General features: G+C 34.6%; 1 protein-coding gene and 1 pseudogene across 2 annotated transcripts in view; one reads left to right on the top strand and one right to left on the bottom strand.

The window, feature by feature from the left end:
- Positions 1-18,548, bottom strand: part of EDIL3 (EGF like repeats and discoidin domains 3) — a 441,707-nt gene that overhangs the window by 363,286 nt on the left and 59,873 nt on the right. The window lies entirely within an intron of this gene.
- On the top strand, positions 9,455-9,540 carry LOC112209394 (small nucleolar RNA U3; annotated as a pseudogene).

Below are 18,548 nucleotides of genomic sequence, written 5' to 3'. Positions count from 1 at the left end.
TTTAAGACTAAACCTTTGAAAAAGTTACTTAAAGGTGAACAAATCTAAGCAGACAAATACAACAATTGGATGCAAGCCAGGAAATCTTGAGCAAGAGGAAAACTTTCACTTTTTAAAATATAAAACTAAAGCCCTCACTTTATATGTGATGGCAATGCTTTGGAAATACACAAAAAGCAAGGATCTCCCTCAATAAAAATAAGTAAGTAGAATCTTCATCAATATAATCCCAGAGACAGGAAGATAGTTATTTTAATGTAATTTATTTAGCTAAAAGTAAATGTGAGGCTCTTGAGAGGGCAAACCACTGCATTAGATAGTGATTTGGAACATTTTTTGCAAACTAACAGAATAAAACCAACTTCGGTATAAGAAGGTAAATAAAATCTAGCAGCCAAAGATAAAAATAAATCTGGAATTAACAAATCCAGGGCTTAAGCAGTAATTAAATAACCCAGATTTCACCCTTTTATGATAGAACAGGTACATTTAAATGCTATTAACACTTTTTTTAATTCCATTGATTTCTCCATGGATACATATGTGAAAAAATATATTAACCATCTCCTTCCTCTCAAATGGTAAAACTGTTTCTTTGGACCACTGTGCAACTTGTTTCTGGGCCTACCATGTGTAACATTTGTTCCACAAAATTTAGTTCTTACCAGGTTTTTTGTAATCACTCCCAAAGGCTCATGTTAGTTCTATTGTCATTGGTCCCAGGAGCCTTTTTAGATATAGGCTGTAATCCACAAGCTAAACGAAGCAAGTTTTCTCTAAAGCTCTCAGCAGAGTTTGATTTGGTGCTATGTTGCACAATTCCAAGCTGTGAGTTCTCCTGCTTATCAGTTAAAAATTAACTTTAAGATACAGGCCGGGTGCGGTGGCTCACGCCTGTAATCCCGGCATTTTGAGAGGCCAAGACACGCGGATCACAAGATCAGGAGATGGAAACCATCCTGGCCAACATGGTGAAACCTCGTCTCTATTAAAAATACAAAAAATTAGCCAGGCATGGTGGCACGTGCCTGTAATCCCAGCTACTCGGGAGGCTGAGGCAGGAGAATTGCTTGAACCCAGGAGGCAGAGGTTGCAGTGATCCAAAATCATGCCATTGCACTCCAGCCTGGGCGACAGAGCAAGACTTGGTCTTAAAAGTAAATAAATAAATAAATAAATAAATAAATAAATAAATAAATAAATAAATTGATAAATAAAAAAAATACACTGTGTGCATATTGTCCTTACTTTCATGTCATGTCCCCCCAGATTCTCTGATCTACAAATCAACAAATTCCTGTTCAGTCTTAAGGAGAAAAAAAAAGTCTCTCCTTTAGGGATGAGGGTTCTATTCTGCCTAGGTTTCTAACTTTTTATGTAAAAGCATCAACGCATACTCAAGAAATTATCCTAGGAATAGTCATGAATGAGGCCTTCTAGCTATATTTTTTTCACTGTTGGTGGAGAAGTATTAGAATCAACTGTCAGGTAAGAAGGTCATTGGCTTAAGCTAAGCACTGGCTTGAAATAGAGGAGACCAATCACAACTGCAACCAGCCTGAAAATGCATTTGGTGTGTATTCCTTTAAAGTCATAACATTTGGTTAATTTTAGAAAAAGGAACAAATTGAGGTTTAATGTTCATAATATATTTTTAAAAGTAGGACACACTTTATTAATAATACCATACTGGTAAATATTATTGTTATAAATAATGATGATTTTTTTCCCACCTTCTGTGAACTAAATAGAATTTTCCTTGGGATCTGGGATTATGGCAAGTGGATGAATTCTATTCTACAGGCGAATTAACTACCACTGTTTCTTGACCAATACTGTTCAGATGATATCAGTAAGTTTTAGAGCTTACCAGGTTTGTACTAAATCATGAGTCAAGTTTCAAACACAAATCAATTTCTAGTGAAAGCAATTCTGTCCCAGTGCCTCTGTTTTATTATTTTGTGATATGAAGATTGATAGCCAAAACTTTTAGAGTTGTAAAGCATGCCCCCTGAATAAGTCATTTCCTAAGATGATTTAATCAGCAGCTGTATCTTACGGAAAGTCACACTTTCCAAACTGAGCTGGTGATTATGCTTGTGCACAGGCTTTAAACCCCACCTTGACTACTCACCAGCTATGTGACCTTAAACAAGCATTTTGCCTCACTGGGCCTTATATAAAGTGATTCATGTAAAATGCTTCACACAATACTTGATACACAGTGAGTACTCAATAAAACTTAACTATTATTCATATATTATTCCAGTATAATCAACTAACTACCAAGTGTCCATTTCTTGTGTACAAGGTGCTAGAGACAGAAAAGACATAAATGATACTATCACAAAAGATATATGATCTAGTTAGGAAGGTACAATTGAAGAATGAACAGAAACGCAAGTGCACATCTGAAAATAAAAGATAAGTCATTCCAAAGTGAGTGACAGGAGAGAAGTAGGGTTAGTCAAAGAAGATTTCATGGAATAAGTGAATCCAATCCGCATCTTAAGTTAAATGAAGACTGCAGGCTAATGAAAATTGGGGAAGATGTTCTAGGCAAAGACAAATAAAAAAGTCACAGTGAAGAAAATTAACAACATGGGATGAGGAAGTGTGGTGCTGAGGTAATGTAAATAAGAGAAAATAAAGATGCTCCACAAAAATAGAAGAAAATAAAGAGGCCCAACAGAAACAGAGAGGTCATTTGCAGGAATGTTATATAAGCTGCAGTAATTAGGAAAAAGAAACTAGACAACTGCTACAAAAATAAACAATAAAAATCAGTATAGTTTATGGGAAGAGAAAAATAACTTGTCAAAAATTACATTTGAAACATTGCGCCAGCAACTGTAGGCTGCATACATTGGGTCAAGGAAATACCAGAAGCACAGAGGTGGCAGGTGAAGTTCTTCAAGCAAATGAACTCTCTCTGAGGGAGTTATTAAAGGAAATAAAAGCAGAGAGCAAGGCCAAACTTGATGAAAGTCCACAATTAGCTGCAGCCTGTACAAGAGAGATATAAAAAATACAGGAGGAGAAATGAGAAGAAGGGGCATAATAAAGTACAGAAGAAAGTCTGGTCTCTAATGCACAGAGCAATGAAAAAATTGAGAAGAATATGAATTAGAAGGAGGGGGAGGCAAATTTGGGTTTGAAAATAGTTACTAGGGTAAAAACTGAAATCAGAAGGGTAGCTTGATGCCAGATCATGTAGAACTAGATCAATGTAGGATTCCTGCATTGTCCTTTTACTCAGTAAAAAATCTGAAGCAATCATGATTGGGTCTATATTATAGAGATATAATTCTGCCAACAGTATAAAGATAATAATGAGGACAAAGCAAGTTGAAGGCAGGGAGATATTTAAGGGATCACCTACAAAACTCAGTGTGAGAGAAGTGGACATAGGAAAGAAGAGAAGAGGAATTTAAGAAAAATCTGAGATGTAGAATCAATATGATCTAGTGGCTAACAGGTCCTCTTAATTGCTGGTCTTTATTACAAATAAATTATCCAGTTTGGGCATAAAGAGGAAAGATTACAAAGCATTTGTTTTGAAAACGCTGAGTGTGAATGGCCTGGAGGATATGCAAATAGGCAGATACTAACTGGTATCTGGAATCTGGAAGAGAGAAGCAGTGATTGTTCGTAGGAAAGACTGTAAACCTTAAGGTGACATGCACATATAAATATTCCTAATGTGTCTAGTTACCCAAATAAAGTATTTTCCTAGTCTGCTGTACAGCAGTTTAAAATAGTGATCATCTTAATTGTAATTGGCTTTTATATGATGGGTACATGCTATCTATTGTATTTCAAGTTAATTCAATTTCATTTGGAAGAATTGTTATTTCCTTGGCCATGTACAAAATTAAATTTAGTACTCTTTTTCAGGAAGTAATTTTTAGAAATATTAAAATAAAACAGACAGTAAATTATTAATTTGTGATTCAATTTTATAAAAGAAAAATCTATCTGAACAAGATGAGTCATAATGTTATGTGTAAAACTAAAAACATTTTTAAATAATATCATTTGTATAAAAAGATCAATTGGTCTGATACATATTTGATTGTAATTTTTAAAATTTAAATATGTTTCTTTTTACAGCAGTATATTTTTCAAACAGATTCCTTAGGAGATTTAATGCAACCTTATGATCATGGAAGTGGCGAAAATTCCATCACCAATCACTCAGTTACTTCATTTTGGACCCATGACAAATAGTTAATTAGATTTTTACAGGATATATTAAAGGATACTGTCGAATTTCTTTTCAAAGTTTATATAAAGATACAGAACTCAATACAGTATAATGTACTTACACTTCCTCTCATGAGCTGTGAGTCTGGTGCTACATATTGAGGACACGATTTTTAACTTTAAAGCTCAAACTCCTATGGCATAATTATGTTGAAGATTAGTATCTCATGACAGAATCTCCCCATTTATCCTCTCTTCTCCACAGAAATAAAACTTTTCTTTTTGTAATTAATTGTTGGGGGTTTTGTTTGTTTCTCAAGCCAACAATGTTATCTTTCTTTGGTAGTGATAAATGTTTTTCCTCTTTCTTTTTTTTTCTTTGTTTTTTTTTTGGGGGGGTGATATCTTTTCTTTTTTTTTATTATTATACTTTAAGTTTTAGGGTACATGTGCACAATATGCCAGTTAGTTACATATGTATACATGTGACATGCTGGTGCACTGCACCCACTAACTCTTCATCTAGCACTAGGTATATCTCCCAATGCTATCCCTCCCCCCGTCCCCCCACCCCACAACAGTCCCCAGAGTGTGATGTTCTCCTTCCTGTGTCCATGTGTTCTCATTGTTCAATTCCCACCTATGAGTGAGAATATATGGTGTTTGGTTTTTTGTCCTTGTGATAGTTTACTGAGAATGATGATTTCCACTTTCATCCATGTCCCTACAAAGGACATGAACTCATCATTTTTTATGGCTGCATAGTATTCCATGGTGTATATGTGCCACATTTTCTTAATCCAGTCGATCATTGTTGGACATTTGGGTTGATTCCAAGTCTTTGCTATTGTGAATAGTGCCGCAATAAACACGTGTGCATGTGTCTTTATAGCAGCATGATTTATAGTCCTTTGGGTATATACCCAGTAATGGGATGGCTGGGTCAAATGGTATTTCTAGTTCTAGATCCCTGAAGAATTGCCACACTGACTTCCACAATGGTTGAACTAGTTTACAGTCCCACCAACAGTGTGAAAGTGTTCCTATTTCTCCACATCAGTTTCACTCCATGTTATCACTGCTTCCCCTCAATTCCAGAGATGCCTTACAAATACCAAATAGAAAACCTCAGTTAAGAGAGAAGAATTTTCATGAAAAATTAATAACAATTCTGACAAAGCTACCACACATCTTAAAATGATACTCTAAAGTCATTCTCTTGACAAAATAACTGAACCTTGAAATCTACACATTCTTTTAGAAAATACTTTTCAGTTCAAAGTAACATTTAATAAATAGTTACTGTTACATAAAATGGTAATGATGACAATGAGGTCAGATTAGAAATCTTCAGATTAATGAAGGTAATTTATCCAAAGTGTGAGAGAAAATAAAAATATTTTTACACGTGGGGGGAGGTTACCTTAGGGCAATGTTAAGTTTCGAGCCCTGCTGTCATTATGTTAAAACCATGTATTCTAAGAACAGTATGTTCCTTTTCCTTTTTGTTAAGACTGCAATTTTTAAGTCATTTAAATAATTCACAGAAAAAAACAGTAATCTTAAAAATTAATTCTAGTATGCCCTAGATGACAGGCAAGTGTTGAAAAAATAAATTTCTCATCTAAGCACTATGAGTGACATGACCATCTGGAGCGCTAATTCTAAATCTTCTGAGATCACAATTAATTTTTCTTTATCCTTATACAAATATTTGCTGTGTTCTAAGGTCTTGCTCACCCAGAGCCTCTGTCCTTGTAGGTCATTTTTTAAAATAGATATACACACCCAAACCTCACTTTGGTTGAGTTATAACTTACATACAGTAAAGTACACAAGTCACGCATATGGAGCTCCATGTGTACATATCTATGTACCCCTAGAGCCTCCTAGATTAAAACATAAGTCATTTCTCACACTCCACAAAGCTCTCCTGTGCGCTTACCCAGTCAAAAATCAACCCTTGAAGGTAACCACTTTCCTAGCTAGCATCATCACAGGTCACTTTTGCCTGCTCCTGGATTTCACATGAATTGAATGTATTCTATCATGTCTGTTTTTTTTTTCCACCCAACATTATGTCCATGAGATTCATCAATATCATTGGATGAAGTAGTTTTTCTTCATTTCTGTATTTTCTTGATGAATATGCCAATTTATTTACTCTTCTTGTGGCTGATGGTCATTTGGTTATTTCCGGTTTTTTAATATAAATAATGCCACTATAGACATTTTTTATAAGCAACTTATTTTTAATTGCTTAGTTTTAGGTTACATGTATGTTAGTTAGTGTGTTAACTTATATTAGCTTCAGAAGATGGTAACACACAGCTTCCCAACTGGTAGTACCAATGTACCCTCCCACTATTCAATGTATTTTCTATTTAGCATTTTTGGATCCTTTTTGTAATTAAATTACAATTTTTGTCAGCTGTACATAAAATAATCCATCAAAGTGCTCTTCTTTTAAGTTAGGGTGCCTCTTTCCTCATCAAATAAATGACTTAAATGTAAACACAATTTTAGCATATAAGATGAAGAGTGGGAAATCCATAATTCAACATAATTATCAAATGTAATATTGGAATATATTGAATAAATATATTTTTAAATGTAATTTTAACAAATCTCAGAAAAGTGTTTTGAGTGGCATTCTGGTCCTGCCATAAAATTATGTAAGTTACTAATAGAAATGGTCTGGATTTTGTGACAGGGCCCACAATATTGAAAATACATCCACATATTTAAATGCGTAGTTAAAATTAAATAAGGGCAGATTCAAATTTCTTGTCACCACACAAAATACAGAAAACACCAAATAAAGATCTTTGCACTGTTGGTCAGGTTAAAAGACAGAACATGCCAATTTAAATTCAAATGGACCACTGCAGCTCCACATTACATTAAGGGGAAAAATAACCTAAGTCATCTTGCTATTATAGTTGCAGAAAATTTCATACATAAGTAAATGTTTCTTTAAGTTTATATGAAGACTATTGTTTTAACAAAAGCTTGATACAGCAAGAAAAGAGACTATGGCTTTGCTGAGAATCTGGGTCACAGAACATAAAACTCAGCCTGATTCTAAAGTAAAGGAAAAGAGCAAACGTGCAATAATGGAGAACATGGATAGAGTCCTGTAGCTACCATGTACTAGTGGTATTAAGCTAGTCATTAAGTCTTCCTGATATTCCACTTCTTTTCCTCTACAAAGGATTATAATATCTACCTAGAAGACTATTGTGAGCATTAAGTAAGGTGGTAACTCCGAAGAGCCATTAGACTACCTGGTAGATTTCAGTGGGCTTCAATTACACATCAGTCACCTGGAAAGCTTTTAAAAATCCCAATGCCCAGGCCACATCTCTGACCAATTAAATCAGAATCTCTGTGGGTAGGACCCCAGGCACCAGTATTTCTTAAAGCTCCCAGGTAATTCTGAATTTGCAGTCAAATTGTGTATACTTAGAAGAGATCCACATACTAAAGGTATAAATAGAGAAGATAGGGCAGATACCATTTAGTGGGGTGTGGTAGTGGAGAAAGAAATGCAAAACCAGCCAGGTGTGGTGGCTCACACCTGTAATCCCAGCAGTTTAAGAGGCCAAGATGGGCAGATCACCTGAAGTCAGGAGTTTCAGCCCAGCCTGGACAACATGGCAAAACTCCATCTCTACTAAAAATATAAAAATTAGCCAGGTGGGGTGGCACCTGCCTGTAATCCCAGCTACATGGGAGGCTGAGGCAGGAGAATTGCTTGAACCAAGGAGGCGGAGGTTGCAGTGAGCCAAGGTTGTGCCACTGAAATCCAGCCTGGGTGACAACAGTGAGACTCCATCTCAAAAAAAGAAAAAAAGAAAGAAAGAAGAAGAAACACAAAACCACAGTGGGAATCAGGAGGCAATCCGTACTAGGACTTGGCTCAGATCATGGAGAAGGGGGTAGGAACAGCATGTAGTAACTCCAATGACAAATCTCTCCCACCATGACTTTGAATCGCTCTGCTAGGTCTTTACAGTGTCAGAAACATCTGCTTTATCTTCATGCCCAATTTGCTTTATTCCTTTTCCTTTCTAATTTAGCATTTGACTTTCATAAAATGAATGCATGCAAAGGAAAGTCTATTTTAGGCTATGGAGAATCTTTTATTAATATAGATGTACAGAAATATAAGTTAAAAGGTTTCCTAGATTTCATAAATTTCACCATGCTAAAATTATTAGGCCAATTTACCTTTGCGGGAAAGAACATCAATCTTCCTTCCAAAACACTTTGAAGATAAATTGTCATAATTTAATCCTTTCCATTATAGCTCCCCTGTTCTACTATGTGAAATATTTAAAATATAATTTTTCTAAACTGTCCAAAATAGAATTATAGCCTATAAATTCTTACAAAATCTTCAAGACAACAAACGTTAAATTCCATGCCTAAGTTAATAAATATGTATGCTTATTCAATTTTTTAATGAATAAATCCCAGGAATCAAAGAAATCTTGAGAAAATTATTATGCTAACCCTATTAAGTAGCCCAAAAACTATTTAAAATATAAATATTTTTTGAATTTTATTATTGTTATGGTAGTTGTAGGAATAGGGTAATAGGAAGCATAATGTGTGCTACTAAGTGTTCACAATACATGAATGCTTTTCTTTTGCAATTTTTTATTTTATTATCCTTCTAGTTTAACAGAAGTTACAGTGATGACTACAAAAATAAAAGACAAATTGATCTATTTCCAGTGAATTTTATGAACTAAGGCATGTAATACCCATGATCCAGTTGAAAATACTCATTATGATTCTCAATGATTGAGATAATTGCCTGGACTCAACTCTGCACTTTGCTGCTTAGCTTATGTATAAATGATTTGAAATGTCATCTATAAGCTACCTCAAAGCTCCTATAATTATGAAAGTTTTATAATCATATCAGTTTAGAACTAGAGCAATCCAGAGAAATCATGTAGCTCATTCAACTCTTAATTCCTCAGATGAAAAAACAGATTTAGATAACCTAAATTTTCAATCATAACCAATTAGAGGTAGAGGAGATTAGCACCCAGGTCTCAGGCTTACAAATCCAGTGGTTGTTTCTTATATTATAGCATGATACCTTCAGTCATGCTAAAATTTTTTAAAAAAAGATTTAACACCTCATTGATTTTAGCATATCAGTGAAATTGAACAGATACATTGCTAATTAAAGGAATTTAATGTAATTAATATTTTTTTAAAAGTTGCCTGCAAGACTATACTTTCAGGGATCATTTCTATGGTTCATTACTAGGGAAGTTTCCCTGAATGTGTAGAGCACCGAAAACACTCTTCAGGATACTATCCAGAAGAATTTCCCCAACCTAGCAAGGCAGGCCAATATTCAAATTCAGGAAATACAGAGAACACCACAAAGACATTCCTCGAGAAGAGCAATCCCAACACACATAATTGTCAGATTCACCAAGGTTGAAATGAAGGAAAAAGTGCTAAGGGCAGCCAGAGAGAAAGGTCAAGTTACCCACAAAGGGAAGCCCATCAGACTAACAGCAGATCTCTCAACAGAAACTCTACATGCCAGAAGAGAGTGGGGGCCAATATTCAACATTCTTAAAGAAAAGAATTTTCAACCCAGAATTTCATATCCAGCCAAACTAAGCTTCATAAGTGAAGGAGAAATAAAAGGCTTTACAGACAAGGAAATGCTGAGAGATGTTGTCACCACCAGGCCTGCCCTACAAGAGCTCCTGAAGGAAGCACTAAATATGAAAAGATACAACCAGTACCATCCACGACAAAAACATGCCAAATTGTAATAACCATCGACACTATGAAGAAACTGCATCAACTAATGGGCAAAATAGCCAGCTAGCATCATAAAGACAGGATCAAATTCCCACATAACAATATTAACTTTAAATGTAACTGGGCTAAATGCCCCAGTTAAAAGATACAGACAGGCAAACTGGATAAAGAGTCAAGACCCATCAGTGTGCTGTATTGAGCAGACCCATCTCACATGCAAAGGCACATATAGGCTCAAAATTAAGGGACGGAGGAAGATCTACAAAGCAAATGAAAAGCAAAAAAAGCGGGGTTGCAATCCTAGTCTCTGATAAAACAGACTTTAAACCAACAAAGATCAAAAGAGACAAAGAAGGGCATTACATAATGGTAAAGGGATCAATGCAACAAGAAGAGCTAACTATCCTAAATATATATGCATCCCATACAGGAGCACCCAGATTCAAGTTCTTAGAGACCTACAAAGAGACTTAGACTCCCACACAATAATAGTGGGAGACTTTAAGACCCCACTGTCAATATTAGACAGATCAACGAGACAGAAAATTAACAAGGATATCCAGGGCTTGAACTCAGCTCTGGACCAAGTGGACTTACTAGACATCTACAGAACTCTCCACCCTAAATCAACAGAATATACATTCTTCTCAGCACCACATCACACTTATTCTAAAACTGACCACATAATTGGAAACAAAACACTCCTCACCAAATGTAAAAGAGCAGAAATCACAACAAACTGTCTCTCAGACCACAGTACAATCAAACTAGAACTCAGGATTAAGAAATTCACTCAAAACCTCACAACTACATGGAAACTGAACAACCTGCTCCTGAATGACTATTGCGTAAATAATGAAATGCAAGCAGAAATAAAGATTTTCTTTGAAACCAATGAGAACAAAGACAAAACATACCAGAATCTCTGGGAAACCTTTAAAGCAGTGTGTAGAGGGAAATTTATAGCACTAAATGCCCACAAGAGAAAGGAGGAAAGATCTAAAATCAACACCCTAAAATCACAATTAAAAGAACTAGAAAAGCAAGAGCAAACACATTCAAAAGCTAGCGGAAGACAAGAAATAACTAAGATCAGAGCAGAACTGAAGGAGATAGAGACACAAAAAACCCTTCAACAAATCAATGAATCCAGGAGCTGATTTTTTGAAAAGATCAACAAAATAGATAGACTGCTAGCAAGACTAATAAAGAAGAAAAGAGAGAAGAATCAAATGGATGAAATAAAAAATGATAAAGGGGATATTACCACTGATCCCACAGAAAGAATACTATAAACACCTGTAAGCAAATAAACTAGAAAATCTAGAAGAAATGGATAAATTCCTCGACACATACACCCTCCCAAGACTAAACCAGGAAGAAGTCGAATCTCTGAATAGACCAATAACAGGTTCTAAAATTGAGGCAATAATTAATAGCCTACCAACCAAAAAAAGTCCAGGACCAGATACTTTCTATTTTGATAGAAAGTATCTCAAAATAAAAAGAGCTATTTATGACAAACCCAAAGCCAATATCATACTGAATGGGCAAAAACTGGAAGCATTCCCTTTGAAAACTGGCACAAGACAAGGATGCCCTCTCTCACCACTCCTATTCAACATAGTTTTGGAAGTTCTGCTCAGGGTAATCAGGCAAGAGAAAGAAATAAAGAGTATTTGATTAGGAAAAGAATAAGTCAAATTGTCTCCGTTTGCAGATGACATGATTGTATATTTAGAAAACCCCATCGTCTCAGCCCAAAATCTCCTTAAGCTAATAAGCAACCTCAGCAAAGTCTCAGGATAAAAAATCAATGTGCAAAAACCACAAACATTCCTATACAGCAATAACAGACAGAGAGCCAAACCATGAGTAAAGTACCATTCACAATTGCTATTAAGAGAATAAAATACCTAGGAATACAACTTACAAGGTATGTGAAGGACCTCTTCAAGGAGACTAAAATGACTGCTCAAGGAAATAAAAGAAGACACAAACAAATGGAAGAATATTCCATGCTCATGGATAGGAAGAATCAATATCATGAAAATGGCCATACTGCCCAAATTAATTTACAGTTTCAATGCTATCCCCATCAAGCTACCACAATTGTCCTCACAGAATTGGAAAAAACTACTTTGAATTTCATATGGAACCAAAAAAGAGCCTGCATAGCCAAGACAATCCTAAGCAAAAAGAACAAAGCTGGAGGCATCATGCTACCTGACTTCAATCTATACTACAAGGCTACAGAAACCAAAACAGCAAGGTACTGGTACCAAAACAGATATATAGACCAATGGAACAGAACGGAGGCCTCAGAAAAAACACCACACATCTACAACCATCTGATCTTTGACAAACCTGACAAAAACAAGAAATGCAGGAAAGATTCCCTATTTAATAAATGGTGCTGGGAAAACTGGTTAGCCACATGCAGAAAGCTGAAACTGGACCCCTTCCTTACACTGTATACAAAAATTAACTCAAGATGGATTAAAGATTTAAATGTAAGACCTAAAACCATAAAAACCCTAGAAGAAAACCTAGTCAATACCATTCAGGACATAGGCATGGGCAAAGACTTCATGACTAAAACACCAAAAGCAACAGCAACAAATGCCAAAATAGACAAATGGGATCTAATTAAACTAAAGAACTTCTGCACAGGAAAAGAAACTATCAGCAGAGCGAACAGACAACCTACAGATTGGGAGAAAATTTTTGTAATCTATCCATCTGACAAAGGCTAATATCCAGAATCTACAAAGAGCTTAAACAAATTTACAAGAAGAAAACAACCCCATCAAAAAATGAGCAAATGATATGAACAGACACTACTCAAAAGAAGACATTTATGCAGCCAACAGACATATGAAGAAATGCTCATCATCACTGGTCATTAGAGAAATGCAAATCAAAACCACAATGAGATACTATCTCACACCAGCTAGAATGGCGATCATTAAAAAGTCAGGAAACAACAGATGCTGCAGAGGATGTGAAGAAATAGGAATGCTTTCACACTGTTGGTGGGAGTGTAAATTAGTTCAACCATTATGGAAGACAGTGTGGCGATTCCTAAATGATCTAGAACTAGAAATACCATTTGACCCAGCAATCCCATTATTTAGTATATACCCAAGGATTATAAATCATTCTACTATAAAGACACATTGCACACATATGTTTACTGCAGCACTGTTCACAATAGCAAAGTCTTGGAACCAACTCAAATGTCCATCAATGATAGACTGGATAAAGAAAATGAGGTACATATATGCCACAGAATACTATGCAGCCATAAAAAAAGGATGAGTTCATGTCCCTTGCAGGGACATGGATCAAACTGGAAACCATCATTCTCAGCAAAGTAACACAAGAAGAGAAAACCAAACACCACATGTTTTCACTCATAAATGGGAGTTGAATAATGAAAACACATGGACACAGGGAGGGGAACATCACACACCAGGGCCTGTCAGGGGGTGGGTGCCTGGGGGAGGGAAAGCATTAGGAGAAATACCTAATGTAAATGACGAGTTGATGGGTTCAGCAAACCAACATGGCACATGTATACCTATGTAACAAACCTGCACATTGTGCAAATGTACACCAGAACTTAAAGTATAATAATAAAAAAAGAATACTGCACACCCCTCCCCCCCAAAAAAAAGTTGCCTGCAAGTCATTTTCTTGTAGGTTGGATCTCTTTTAAGTTCAATAAAGTATACTGATTGAGAGAAGTATTCTAAAGATGCTTTAGAAAAATACGTTGCTATTTACAATGTATTACTTAAATATATTTGATCCAGCAGCATTGGCATCACTAAAAGATTGTTAGAAAAGCTGAAAGTCAGGGTGCACCTTAAATCCAATTAAACAGTATCTGCATTTTAACGGCTTCCCAGGAGCCCTGGGAAGCTGTATATTCACTCAAGTTTGAGAAGTATGGCAGCCAGCTCCAGCCCATCCAAGGAAAGGGACATTAAATACAATCTGGTCAGCAGGCCTCATTGATCAAACATGTCAGTTTGAGACCTGCACACTTAATGAAGATCTCATAGCTAATCTGAGGCTAAGTTAGAATTTAGGCATTCCAACTCTATACTATACCATGTTAGAGCATTGTGTGATACTTACTGCCCCAGAGCAAATCTGTTCCTCCATACAGATAGTAGAAGAAGGGAAAGCAATCTACACCTCAGACTGCTGCAACTGTTCTGGTTCCAAGCCATCTTATACTAAATATAGGACTAAAACAAACAAACAAAGGGCCTAGCTTTCTTCCACCCAGGGATGCTAAAAGGAAGAAAAGTTAAGGCAGTTTATATATGCAATTGCAACATTTCTTGTGAGTGTAAGGTTTGCTGAAGATTTTGGTAGAGAATCTTTATCAATTTAAGAAAGAATTCCCTTTGATTTTACTTTGTGCTGAGAATTTTGTTTATAAATAATTACTTAATGCTATTAGATGATTTTCTGCAACTATTTTAGATATGTTTTTTCTTTTTAACATGTTAATATTGTGATCTGATTTTCAAAGTTTGAGCTACATTGTATTCATAAAATGAAATCATAGTGATATTTTCCTACATGTTTACCTTTTTATTTGTTCACTATTCCTTTGTGCAGAATTTCCTAACATTATTTTTTTCTTCTGGAAATAAATAATTTAGGAGTTCCCCTGGTGTATATCTGTTGGTGTTGAATTATCTCAGCTTCTGTTATTTTGAAAATATCTTTCATTTGCCTTTATTTGTGAGGGGCAATTTTCCTGGATATAATTCCAGGATATAAGTACTCTAAGCTCTTGAAAAACACAAGTTAGTGTCTTCCATCTTCAATTGTTGCCATTAAAACGTTAGATGTAGAGCAGCATTCTGGGGAGATAGTGGAGTAGGAAGCATGAAGAAACTGTCTCTGTACTTAAACAACAAATGCACTCTCAGAATGTTTGATGGAACTATTTTGGAACTATTGAGTCTATGAAAGGCTTGCAAATTCTGGTAACGCATCGATGGTAAATTTCAGCTCTTAGCACAATAGCAGCTCCTCATTCTCAACCCTCATCCTTCTGACGGAAAAATGTGCAGGGATTAGAAGAGCAGCTTGCACACAGCTTGTGGAAAGCAGGGTACCCTCAAAGCACCCTGTCCTCCAAATATTAGGAATCTGTGCTCCTGTCAGTGATTGCTGCTTCTGATCACAGAGGTGCAGAAAAATGATGGGCAGCCATTTTGTTGCACTTTCCCCATTGTTGCCAATAAATTCCCCTTGAGACCAAGTGACTTTCAGAATATTTAAAGGACCACAACATCATCCATCCATTCCTCATTTCTCATTTTTCTATTTTTCCCATTTTTGCAGCAAGACATAGAAGGACAGGACATTGAAAAGCAATTTCATAGATGAAGAAAATTAGAAAGTGACCATGTATGCTGAGGAAAAGGCACAGATTCAGAAAAGACCTGAGAAGACCTTAAGTTTACACTTTGAAGTAATTCTCATTATAAAGACAGCATGAAAATTGAACAATAATAATGATATAATAATAATAATAATAATAATAATAATAAGCAAAACACCCTGAAAAGGGGGGAAATGTGATTTCCAAATTTACTACATAATTAGATTCAAATGTCCAGTTTCAACAAACTTCACGAGATATTCAAAGAAGCAGAAAAGTATGACCCACTCAAAAAAAAAAAAGAAAGAAAAAAGCAACAGTAATTGACCCTGAAAAAGATCTAATGGCAGATATACTAGACAAAGACTAAGACAACTGCCTCAAAGATCCTAAATGGCATCTTTAAGATATGGAGTCAAGAAAATAATTTATTTAAAAAATGGAAATATCAACAAGGAGATGGGAAATCTAAAAAGAACCAAAAATACATTCTAGAAATGAAAAGTACAATAACAGAAATGAAAAATTCATTAGAAGTATCCAACGGCAGAGTTAAGTAGGCAGATAAAATAATCAGCAAAGTCGAGGAAAAGACAATGTAAATAAGTGAGTCTGAATAAAATTTTTAAAAAATTTAAGAAAGGTGAACAGAACCTATGAAACAGAGTCAAGCATATTAACTTACGCATTGTGGAAATCTTAGAAGTAAAAGACACCTAGATGAAGGCAGAAATAACGTTTCAAGAAATAATGGCTGAATATTCCTCAAATTTGATAACAGACATGAATGTAAACATCCAAAAGGTCCATGAACTTCAATTACAATGAATTCAAAGAGAACAATTTCAAAACACATTATAATAAAACTTTGAAAAGAAAAAGGCAAATAGAAAATTTTTAAGGCAGCAAAAAGCATTTCATCACGTACAAGGGATTCTCAATAAGATTGTCAGCAGATTTCTCATCAGAAACTATACAGACCAGAAGGCAGTGGGCAATATATTGAAAATGCTACAAGAAAAAAAAATGTCAATCAAGAATCCTGTATCCTGCAACACTGTCTTCAAACCTAAAAGAAAAATTGACACATATCCAGATCAACAAAACCTGAGGGACCTCATTGGGACTAGACCTATAAAATCTATTATTTTAGCAATGGTTTGTAACTTTAATATTTGTTTCCACATAATTTAAGATATTAATACACTTTTTAAAATTATTAATGTAAAAGCTAGTATTATTGTAACTTTGGTTTGTAACTCAGCAGTTTGTTTTATACAGAATTTAATAGAGTAATGCATTTAAAGAATTATCAGTGTATGTTTTGGGGCACACAATATATTAAGATGTAATTTTGTGACATAAACAACTAAAGTGATGACTACACTGTAAATAGGCAGCTTTTGTTGATCAAAGTTAAGCTAGTATAACAAATTAGAGTACTGTAAGTTTAGGACATTAAAATGCTTCCCCCATAGTAACCAAAGAGAGTAGCTATAGAATATACACATAAGGAAATGAGAAAGAAATTAAATGTTTCAATATAAAAAATCAATTATACAAAGAAGAAAATATTAATGCAGGACATATGGGACAAAAGGTATAAGGTATAAAGGAAACAAACAGAAAAATTACAGAAATATATCCCTCTTTATCAGTAACCACTTTAAATGCAAATGGATTAAATCCTCTACTCAAAAAGCAGGGATTTGAAGAATGGGTTTTAACAAAATGTTCCAACTAAATGAGATCTTAGAAGATACTCAATTTAGTCCAAAGACACAAATAGATTGTAAGAAAAAGCATGAAATAAGATAGTCCATGCACATTGTAACCAAAAGAGAGCAGAGGTGGATACACAAATATCAGATAAAATATACTTTAACTAAAAAAGGGCATAAGAGCCAAAAGTACATTAGATATCAATAAGTTTTCATAGAGGAAAAAAGTATAATAATTATAAACATTTGCAAACCAAATAACAGACCATCAAAATATATAAAGCAAAAAATGACAGATTTGAAGGGAAAAATAGACAGTTCTACAATAATAGAGACTTCAATACCCCATACTGAATAATAGATAGCACAACTAGACAGAATATTAGTAAAAAATCAGAGGACTTAATCAACAGAATACACCAAAAAGATCTAACAGACATATACAGAACATTCTACCCAACAGCAACAGCAACAGCATGTACATTCTCCTCACATCCACATGGGACATTTTCAGGATAGACCATATGCTAAGACAAAAATCAAGCCTCAATAGATTAACAAAGACAGAGATAATACAACCTGTCTTCTCCAGCCACAATGGAGAAGTTAAAAATAAATAACAAAGTTAAAAATAAATAACAAGAAGGAAAACTGACATTCTCAAAAAAGTTGTAAAAATTAAACAACATACTTTTAAACAACCAATGGATAAAATAAGCAAACACAATGGAAATTTAAAAATACTTAGATATGAATAAAAATGAAATCACACATCAAAATTTGGGGAACACAGTAAGTATAGTGCTAAAGAGTAAATATATACTTTCAAATGCTTATATTAGAAGTAAGAAGATCTCCAATCAGCAACCTGATTTTACAACTTAAGGAACAAGAAAATGAAGATCAAACTAAACCCAAAGCTAGAAGAAAGCAGGAAACAGTAAAGGTTATAGCAGAAATAAGCAAAATAGAGAATAGAAAAACACTACAGAAAACTAATAAAAAGTTGATTCCATGGAAAAAATCAAGAAGTTTAATGAATTTTTAACTAGACAAACTAAGAAAAAAAAGAAAAATCAAATTATTAAAATCAGAAATCAGAGTGGTGACATTACTACAAATTCTATAGAAATAATAAAGCTTATGAGACTATAGTTAAGAATTCTACATCGACAAATTACATATCTTAGATAAAATGGATGAATTTTTGAAACAAAAGCACTGTCATCACTAAATGACAGAGAATTAAGAAATCTGAATAGACCTATAATTAGTAAGAAGATTTAATCAGGAGTCAAAATTCTCCTGATTAAAAAAAAAAAATCCCTGGTGTCTTCACTGGTGACTTCCACCAAATGTTTAATGACAAACTAATACAAATATTTTTCATTATTTTCTAAAAAATC

Source organism: Pan troglodytes, chromosome 4 (assembly GCF_028858775.2).
Source record: "Pan troglodytes isolate AG18354 chromosome 4, NHGRI_mPanTro3-v2.0_pri, whole genome shotgun sequence".
NCBI classification, from domain to species: Eukaryota; Metazoa; Chordata; class Mammalia; order Primates; family Hominidae; genus Pan; species Pan troglodytes.
The sequence above is the reverse complement of the archived record's forward strand: the minus strand, read 5'-3'. Positions and strand labels throughout refer to the sequence as shown.